General features: G+C 46.4%; 1 non-coding gene across 1 annotated transcript; it reads left to right on the forward strand.

The window, feature by feature from the left end:
- Positions 1-7,560: 7,560 nt before the first annotated feature.
- TRNAR-UCU (transfer RNA arginine (anticodon UCU)) lies at positions 7,561-7,633 on the forward strand. The gene has a single exon. It is a non-coding gene; the product is annotated as a tRNA-Arg (tRNA).
- The last annotated feature ends 2,746 nt before the right edge of the window (positions 7,634-10,379 follow it).

Here is a 10,379-nt window from a genome sequence, read left to right on the forward strand (position 1 = left end):
GCTATTATTACTTTTATTGGTCTTTATTACATTAATTATGATAACAAAGACAGAAAATGTGGTAGAAGTCCAGGCAACATGGTTATGTTTTGTTGGCAACAGTATGACTTTGTCAAAAGATGCCAGTGAATGGGTCAGAAACTGATGGCTAAGCGCCAGCTTTGGTGCTTTCTCTGGAACCCCCAGCCCTGCTCTGCCCATCAGTGCTCTCAGCGGTGGGCAGAGCAGTCATACCTCCCTGCCTGGATGCGGCTCAGAAGTCGATGTTCCATGTGTGGAGAGGCATCTATTTGTGCCTGGTTTCTCTTTGTTCCCTGGGGTTGTCCCGCTGTTGCCCAAGTTCATGTAATAAAGCACCCGGCTCGCAGTGATGCTAAATCAGGCTTAGCTGAAGCCACAGCAGGCAGCTCCCCCAGCGAGCATCAGGGGACGCGAGGAGGGGCCCAGTGCTACCTAAATCCATACCCAGGACCCTCGGGACGGAGAAGGCTAGAGCCACAAAACACAGTAGAAGAAAGCCTTGTACTTTCTTTTGAATATATCGTCTTTGATCGATTGGAGACTGCGGGTTAAGGATCAGCTCCAGTGGATACCCCTTCAGTCTTTACCCAAAAAGTCACAGCTCTGACAACAAGCAAGACTGAACGCACATAAACATGGAGTTCTGGGAACCATAGGTGCACTGGTGTGTGTTTCGAACTTTTCTGGCCTCTGACTAATTTTTCCTAATCCTGGAATAGGGTCAATAATCCAGGCTCAAATACATTTGAAGTTTTCTTGTGTATTTTCCCATGAACCCCAAACAAATGGAAAATTAGTTCCTGTGTGATGTGATATCTCAGGTGCAAACAACCTTAGGCCTTAGAGAGGGTGACAACATAACACCTGTGCCTCCCATGCTTCCTGACACAGTCGGTGCCCAAGACATGTTGGTTGGTTGACTGATTGATTGATTGATTCAGTCATCTGCATACGACCAGGGCCACTTCGGATGGCCAGGCTGCACGCTGTGATATGAAACTGAGAGCAAACCCAGGCTTTCTACCTATGCTTCCACCACCTGGAGAACCTGAGGCCCTTTCCTACCTTGGAAGGTAAGAAGTCTCCTTTACCAGGAGACTCTTGCCTACAAACAACTCTATTTCTAGGTTCAAGTAACGGAAAGTCATCAAAGTTGGCCAAACAACAGGCCCCACCCTATTCATGCTGCAGAATGGAATGGAATGCATGAGTGCTTTTCTTCACAGCCTGATTCTTTTTCCTTGAAGGAGATTTCCTTCTCTCTGTGTCTGTCTCTATCTGTCTCTCTGTCTCTCTCTTTCCTAATCCTTCTTTTATACTTTCTCTTTCACCAATGGATCAGGATTCTTGGTAATTCCAGTATAATCACTGAACCCAACCACTGATACTCAGACTTGGAAGTTGCTAGATCTCGCTCTACCTTCTGTGGCATATCTATTATAGTAAAGACTTGGAAACATTTTATTCACCAGATCTCCTTTGAAAGAGATCTGTGTATCAGTTTGAATTTCTGCCGCAGATCAATGAAAGCCCAACCCAATACAAGTTAGCTTGATAAGGGATTTATTAGCCGAGAAAACTAAAAGTAACAGGGTCATATCGCCTTAAGGAGCAGTTTGGTCAGGAGCTCAGATGACATCACTAGGACCTGGCCTCTGTCTCTGTATTTCTTGGGTCCAGCCTTCTCTCTCTGGGCTTTGTTCTCAGACATGTTTTTCCACTCACGATTGCAGGATGGCCTGAGAAGCTCGGTCTAACATCATCTCATGAGCAAGGAAGATGGCGGAAAGAGTGCCCGCTTCCCAGACCACACGAACAGAAGTCTCAGGAGTGGATCTTCAGGTTTCGGGTTGGCCTGACGGAGGTCATGAGTCTACCCTAAGCAATTAATGTTATCAGCAAATACAACTCACTGGCCGTCTTGAGCCCACATCACAAGGCCATCCCTGGGGATGGTGCAGAGCAGGGGTCACAAATGGGAGCTGGTGGGCCGAACACCATCCACATATATACTTTGTTAGAGCAGCACAGTGTTTTACGATTTTTTATTTGAACACCATTGTCTGACGCCTCCACACGCCGATTTCCTACAGATCCTCCTACTTTCTGCTCAGCCTGATATCACTGCCTGGGCCTGGCAGATGGTTGATTTTGGACACTACTTTAGATGGAATTCAAGAATTCAGTGTAGCAGAACTAAATAAACTTTGAGGGCCAATTTCTTTTATGTTCCCAATACTTAGCACTGTGCCTCATATAAAGAGAGCCATGCAAAATGCTTGCTGAATTATACTCGTCAATCTACCAATCAACAAATGAAAGGTACCTTCTTTTGTTTTTTTCTTTTGTGGTACACGGACCTCTCACTGTTGTGGCCTCTCCCGTTGCGAAGCACAGGCTCCGGACGTGCAGGCTCAGCGGCCATGGCTCACGGGCCCAGCCGCCCTGCTGCATATGGGATCTTCGCGGACGGGGGCACGAACCTGTGTCCCCTCCATCGGCAGGTGGACTCTCAACCACTGCGCCACCAGGGAAGCCCAAAAGGTACCTTCTTAATCGGAGAGTCTATGGGGATTAGTTCCAGCTGAATCAAACATCAAGCATGGGCCTCAGGGAAACCTCTATCCCTCAGCAGGCTGCAGGGAGGATAAAATGGGGATGTGTGTGTGTGTGTGTGTGTGTGTGTGTGTGTGTGTGCAAAAGTGCCTAGTGGCTATTTCTGGAACAGTCAGGGCAGGCTAACTGCTGTGACAAGCAAACCCTCTCTCTGAGGATTCATGCCAAAAAATGTCTATTTTTTACTCACGTCCGAGTTGAATGTTGGTCTTCAAGAGGCAGCTAGCCACACGGTGTTCAAGGACCGGTCTCTTCCATGCTGTGGCTCTGCACCCCCTTGGAGTCCTCTGTAAGGTCACCTGTCAATCCAGCAGACAAGAAGGAAAGTGGGAAATCACGAGGCTGTGCCTAGAAGTGACAAATATCACTTCTAACGACATTGCACCGGCCAGAACACAGCCCTGTGCACACACCTACCTTGAAGAGAGGCTGGGAGGTATGGTCTAGCTGTGTGACCACGAAGAGAAGAAAATGAGGTCTGCGAGCAATAAGCCAGTTTCTACCAGAAGCTATAAAGCAAATGAAGGGTCTTATTTACTTTGATCTTTATCTCAGTGGCCTCAGAATGACATTTAATGCTTCATGGCAAAAATCAAGATAAGAAAAATTCCCTTTTTCATCCTAAGCTACAAAAGGTTCAATTTCCCAGGCCAATCAGGAACAAAAGAAGAAAAATGAGGGGGTGGGGGGAGGAAGAGGAGGTGGAAGAAGAAAGAAAAGAAGAAAGAAAAGTGAGTTTATACCCCAAACCCTTGTTTTCTGGAATTCTTGTTTGTTTGACCATTAGCCAAACCCTCAGGTGTAGGTTATAATTATTGGATGTTGCCTAGCACATGGCTTCACTGGTAGGGAATCATTTTTAATGATAGGAAATAGGACTTTCCAATGTGTAATATTTAACAGAAAATTTGGAATTTGTATATATATATATATATATATATATATATATTTTTTTTTTTTTTTTTTTTTTTTTTTTTGCGGTACGCGGGCCTCTCACTGTTGTGGCCTCTCCCGTTGCGGAGCACAGGCTCCGGACGCGCAGGCTCAGCGGCCATGGCTCACGGGCCCAGCCGCTCTGCGGCATGTAGGATCTTCCCGGACCGGGGCACGAACCCGTGTCCCCTGCATCGGCAGGCGGACGCTCAACCACTGCGCCACCAGGGAAGCCCAGAATTTGTATATTTAAAAGCACATCAAAAGAAAAATGCTATATGAACTGGTTCTTCATTGGTAAGTTTGATTATTAAAACTCTCATCATCCTTTCATGATTTGCCAAGCTTTCCGAGGCCTTTGGACTTTTATTGCTCTCCTCATATGATACATCTGGATCCGTGGGCACGTGCACACTTTGGGAATAGATCCTTTCTCATTACCAATTTCGATGGTCTTCACTGATTTTCAAATGATAACTTTCAGCCATTATACCAAAAGCTTTAGATATTTCCGTTCATTTAATCCTCAAAATCACCCTTTGGAATTGGTATTATTATTCCATTTCACAGATGAGGAAATTGAGGCTCAAAAATATGAAGTAACTTGCCCAAGTTTAGCTAGCAAGTGTCAGAGCCAGGAATCGAACCAGTCGGTCCGACTCCAGAAACCATGCTCTTAATAACAAAAAGTCAGTTTCCAGATCAGAGCTCGGTCTTTGTTGTTATTGTTTTGTCCGAATGATTGTTTTGGCAAAGTTAATTCAGAACCCTAGCTGAAACTTCAATCACTGCCTAAAAGGTTCATTTCATTGTGGAATCATATGTCTACACCGGATCCAATGGAACCCTCAGTTGGCTGGGCTGTAAACTTGCTCTCATGCCAACTGTGGACCCGGCTTCTGCTCCTACAAACTTCTGAAGCAATGACATTCCCCCTGAGGTTCTGGGGGAGCCACACTCAGAACACCCAGCAGCTGAAGTGTGCCCGCAGGTGTTCCCAACCATCCCAATCTCCCTCTTTGCTGTCGCCATTCCAGGTCAGACAGTGAGGCAGAATCAAAAGGTGAGAAAGGAACACCCAAATCACAGGCTTCTCTGATGTCCATATTGACAGAGAAGCTCCACCACTGAAAGCAGTTGAAAGCAGTTATTGAAAGCAATTTAAACTCTAAATACACGGAATTTTAGAGAAAGAAAAAACTGCAATGAAAAGACACTTTTATGAAAAATATATGAGGTTGCTTCCAGTAATTATAGATCAGTGCGGATATGTTTCTTTCATTGGCCATTAATTTAAATCAATTATTTATCGAGTCCTGTGATGCTGTGTGTTTGAAACCACTTAGGACTGGCTGCTTTAATGTGTTCTTTAAAAGGATAGATTATAGATTCCACTTCAAGGGTTTCTTTTCCTATGACTGACATGGAAAGGAAGAATATGCTGTTGGGATCAAAACTCACCTGGTCCTTGCAATGAAGTTACTTCCTCTGCCCCCCACCCCTAAAGTTACGGTGAGAATTTTTACAACTCTTTTTCCCCATTAGCTTCTCTGATTACAGGGATGATGCTATACTTAAGAAGAATATCCTTGGTGGTCCGACACAATGGGCCTCTTAGGAATTGTCCTAGCGTAGACACGTTCCTGATTAGGTGACTCATTGGGTGTTGTGGCCACACACACAATTATCAGATCAGAGCTCTTCTCGATTTCTTCATGACATCTGGTCAACCCCCTAGGCAACACGGATTCAAAATTCAAGTCCAGCTGATGATATTTTATTCTCTTTCCTTTTTACTCTTGTGCTGTTTCCAGATCTTGGCTCTCTAATGATAACGAAGATGCCTGCTCTATACAGAACAGAAACTTCCTGAGCGTCAGGGAAGAAGAATTAGGAAAAAATGGTGAAGATGGCTCCAAGATAGAAGCAGTAGCATTGGCGACGTTAGGGAAGAGTGCTTTAACTTCAGGATGAGCTCAGTTGCCTCAGACTAGTTCAGACTAGTTGCCTTCAGCCTCCTGGCTGTTATTTGCGTACCGGGGAGCTGTCCAGTGCGTCTCTCCTCTTTCACACCTGCCTTTGATCTCATGCTCCCAGCAGGCTGAGCGACCATCAGTGCCCCACCGCCTCATGTGCCTTCTCTCCTCCATGCTTTGCCTGTTGCCTTGCTCTCACACCCGGATGTTTTCTCTCCCACCTTCTACGCTCAGCCTTGAAGGTCCAAGTCAAGCACTTCCTATTTCAAGAACCTTTCTCAGGTGGCATCATCCACTTCCTGCCCTTTGTTCCTCCACATCCCACATCACAAGGCCATAACTGCCACTTCATTTGTCAGGTTCCCCCCTGTCTTGTGACTCCCAAGAGGATGCAGATGGTGCTTTCTGCATCCTGGCATTCTCAGGGCATTCTTGTGTTCTCCGGGCACTCAGGTAGAGAGTGCTTGGTTTGTGCTGCTTAATTCATGAACCTCACAAAAAACGGGCAAACCAGCCAACCCTGGGCATACCTAGGGGAACCTGTTCCTTGTTGACAAGCTCAGAAATGCCTTATCAGTTTCAAATCTCAAGCTTTGAATTCTTTTCTTCCGAGTGATTCACACATTAGATTCCCCTTACAAACATTCTAAATTGTGATTTCATTTCAAATTTACATAGTTGGTAAAAAAAAATAACCCACTGGGCTTCCCTGGTGGCGCAGTGGTTGAGAGTCCGCCTGCCGATGCAGGGGACACGGGTTCGTGCCCCGGTCCGGGAAGATCCCACATGCCGCGGAGCAGCTGGGCCCGTGAGCCATGGCCGCTGAGCCTGCGCGTCCAGAGCCTGTGCTCCGCAGCGGGAGAGGCCACAACAGTGAGAGGCCCGCGTACCGCAAAAAAAAAAAAATTTTAGTATTGATTGCACGTTTCCCAATGGATTTACTCTCTTAAATTTTCCCGGTAGACAATCATATCATCTACAGATCATCTGTCTTCTCTTTCCTGATGTTCAAACTCTTTTCTTTTTTACACTTAATACACTGGATGGCTCTTATTAATATTCAATTATAATGATATTAAGAGGCATCCTTTTCTTGTTCTCCACATAAACAGTTATACCCCGGTTATTTCATCCTCATCACATCTGCAGGTTTCCTAGCTCCTTCTGGAACGTGCTGCCTTGGTGTTGCAGCTCTCTAGCAGCACCAGGTCAACCCCACTGGGTTCTGTTTTGACTTAGCTCTAGTTATAGGCAACGGGTGGAGGGAGCGGAGGGAAGCAGACGCTAGGAGAGCATGTGTTGCCTGGAGAGGATGACACCTCTGCATAGGCTCTGAGTAAAAGGGGGGTGCGCTAACTCTTATAAGGAGAAGTGGGCTATTTCTGAAGGGTCTGGGAGTTCCAGGTTGCTGTAGACACCAGCCTGGCTGTCCCCATCCTGTGTGTTGGGGTCCTGTTCTTTTCCAACCAGGACCCTGACCTGGCACAGCAGATCTGTCTTGCTCAGGGATTTTGCCTTCTCTGGAGCTCAGCCACGCTGAGCATTCAGTCCTGGACCTGGGCCTCGGCCCTTCTGCGGGAGATGAGCCTCTTTCTATGCTCTCAGCTCTTTGTTGTCTGTGTCCAGCTGAGTACAGCCACCCGATCCCATTGTTCCTACAGCTGCTACTTCACCCGTATTTCCCAACTACCTGAAACGCTGCACCAGTTAACGCATTCCCTTCCAACACTCTACCATCCCATTCACCACCATAGAAAGGGGCAGCAATTAGAGCTCCACTTTGTGCCTGGCTTCCATCAGGACAGGGTCCAAAACCCCATCTTATCACCTGTGTAGTGGGTTGAACTGTGGCCCCACAAAACTATATGTGTCCTGGAACCTCGGACTGTACCTGTATTTGGAAAAATGATGTTTGAAAATGTAGTTAAGTTAAAAATCTCAAGGCGAGATCCTCCTAGATTAGGGTGGACCCTAAATCCAATGACAAGTGTATTTATAAAAAAAAGAGGGCAATTCCCTAGTGGTCCAGTGGTTAGGACTCTGCACTTCTACTGCAGGGGGTCCGGGTTCGATCCCTGGTGGGGGAACTAAGATCCCACGAGGCACGCGGTGTGGCCAAAAAATTAAAAGGCGAGAGAGAAGGAGAGAAGGCACAGAGGAGAAGTTGACGTGAAGACGGAGTCAAAGATTGGACTGATGCGTCTACAAGCCAAGGACATCAAGGACCACCAGAAGCCACCAGATTCTCCCTGGGAGCCTACAGAAGGAACCAACCCTGCCAACATCTTGGTTTTAGACTTCTGGCTCCCAGAGCTGCGAGAGAATGCATATCTGTTGTTTTAATCCACCCAGTCCATGGTAATTTGTTACGGCAGCCCCAGGAAACTAACACAACCTCCTTTCTAGGACCACTCCTGGAACCAGCTGTCCCAAGTGGGGTTCCTCAGGAAACAGATGCTGAGATGGAAGTTAGAGCACCAGATATTTATTAAAGACTGCCCTGGGGACTAACACCTGTGCAAGGAAAGGTGGGGGACAGAAGCAAGAGTGGGCAGAGGACTGAGCTGTAATTCAGGTCCAATGACAGCCTTGGCTGACATGCGGGGTCCTTCAGAGTTGCCCGGAGCTGGGCCAAGATGGCCGCAGTGATCGTCATGGGTGTGGGCCGTCCTGGTTGGGTGCGCCCTCTGCTGAGGCAGCCTCTGTAACTGAAGCAGTTCCTGGAGGAGCCGAGGGCTGAAGGCACCTGCTAGAAGCAACTCCAGCAGCTGAGACCCCAGGCCCTTCCTTGAGGAGAAGACTACATGGTACATCTAGGGGCCCAACTCATCTTCCGAGACTCAACGCTGCTTTTGTTAAGATTCAGCCATGGTTTCCATTACATATAGTTCAGCTGTTTGCACTGCAACCGATTCCACTGTAGGAATAGGCCACAATCTATCCATTCTCCTGTTGACTGACATTATTAGGTTTGTGTTATGAGATGAATTGTGTCTCCCCACAAAACTCATTGGTTGAATTCCTAACCCCCAGCACCTCTGATATTTGGAGATAAGGACTTTGAGAAGGTAACTATGTTAAAATGCGGTCATGGGGGTGGGACCTAACCCAGTATGACTTGGTCCTTATAAGAGGAGATTAGGACACAGACACACAGGGAAGACCTTATGGAGACAGAGGGGAAAGACACCATCTACAAGCCAAGGTGAGAGCCCTCAGAAGAAACAGACTCTGCAGACACCTTGTTCTCATACTTCCAGTCTCCAGAACTGGGAGGAAATAAACTTCTGTGGTTTAAGCCACCCAGTCTGTGTTACATTGTTATAGCAGCCTTTTGCAGACTACTGCAGTATGATTCTATTTTAGGGCTGTTACTGACATGCTCATCTGTGTTCCTTGGTGCACCTGTTCCTAGGCTTCTCTAGGGCATGTGAACTTCTCTGGGGTATAGACTCCCTAGGTAGGAGTAAAGTGGTTGGTTAAAAGTGTGTAGATAATGCCCAAGTGTTTCCCAAAGTGGTTGAACTAATTTACATTCTTGTCAGTAAATTCCATTTGCTTCATAGCCTTACCAACACTTGGTATTATTACCAGACTTTAAAATTTTTACCAATCAGATGGTACAATATGGTATCTTGTTGTGGTTTTAATTTGTATTTCCCTGACTATTAATGTTTACTGGCCAGAGTTCCACTGCTGAGAGGGGTGTGTTCCAATCTTCGCCCCATTTTTCTATTGTGTTGTCTGTCTTAATTTTATGGATGGATTCATATTGACCTGGAATATATATGTGTTATTAATCTATATTATTATGTATTCAAAAGACTATATTCTTTTGTTTTAGTTACAAATGTCTTTCTTTACTCTATTTCTTTACTTCATGTTGTCTTTTAATGAACAGTTTTTAATTTTTAATGTAGTCAAATGTATCCATTTCTTTTTATATAAATTTATTTATTTATTTATTTTTGGCTGCATTGGGTCTTCGTTGTTGCGAGCGGGCTTTCTCTAGCTGCGGCAAGCGGGGGCTACTCTTCCTTGTGGTGTGCGGGCTTCTCACTGCGGTGGCTTCTCTTGTTGCGGAGCATGGGCTCTAGGCACGTGGGCTTCAGTAGTTGTGACACGCGGTCTCAGTAGTTGTGGCACACAGGCTTTGTTGCTCCGTGACATGTGGGATCTTCCCGGACCAGGGATCGAACCCGTGTCCCCTGCATTGGCAGGCGGATTCTTAACCATTGCACCACCAGGGAAGCCCCCACTTCTTTTTACAGTTAATATTTTTTGTGCTTGACTTAAGAAACCCTTCTGCTCCTCCACCACGCTCCCCCCACTCAGCTTTGCTTCTCTCTGAGCAATGCCCTCATTCTCCCCTACTGCGTATGGCTTCCAAGATGCCATAGGGAGAGAAGCCTGGGGGCAAGTGAGCTGCAGACAGCTTTTGTCTTTGGAACTGGCAAATCCAGAAGAAAGAGGACTTCTCTCTCCCACTACCTTTGGATAAAATCCCCGAAAGGACTCTCCTTGGTCCATCTTAAGTCACACCCTCACCTCTGCAGCAAGGAAAGTGCGGCCATATGATTGACAGCCCCATCAAAATGACATTTCGTTCTAAAGGGGCAGGATGCTGAGCTTGTCCACTAGGATCAGAGAGAGAAGCTAGGCATTCAAGGACCCGGAAGAAGGTCAGTATCACTGGAGCATTCTAGAAAGAGAAGAAAGTGGTGTGAGATGAGGCAGATCGAAATCACATAGTGTCTCATAGACCATGTCAAGGATTGGGGGGTTTTGATCACTAAAGCAAAGCACTATACCATGTCTATATGGTGACTTGGG

Source organism: Delphinapterus leucas, chromosome 8, assembly GCF_059928025.1.
Source record: "Delphinapterus leucas isolate spDelLeu-1000000601 "Yukka" chromosome 8, BTC_Dleu_Yukka2, whole genome shotgun sequence".
NCBI classification, from domain to species: domain Eukaryota; kingdom Metazoa; phylum Chordata; class Mammalia; order Artiodactyla; family Monodontidae; genus Delphinapterus; species Delphinapterus leucas.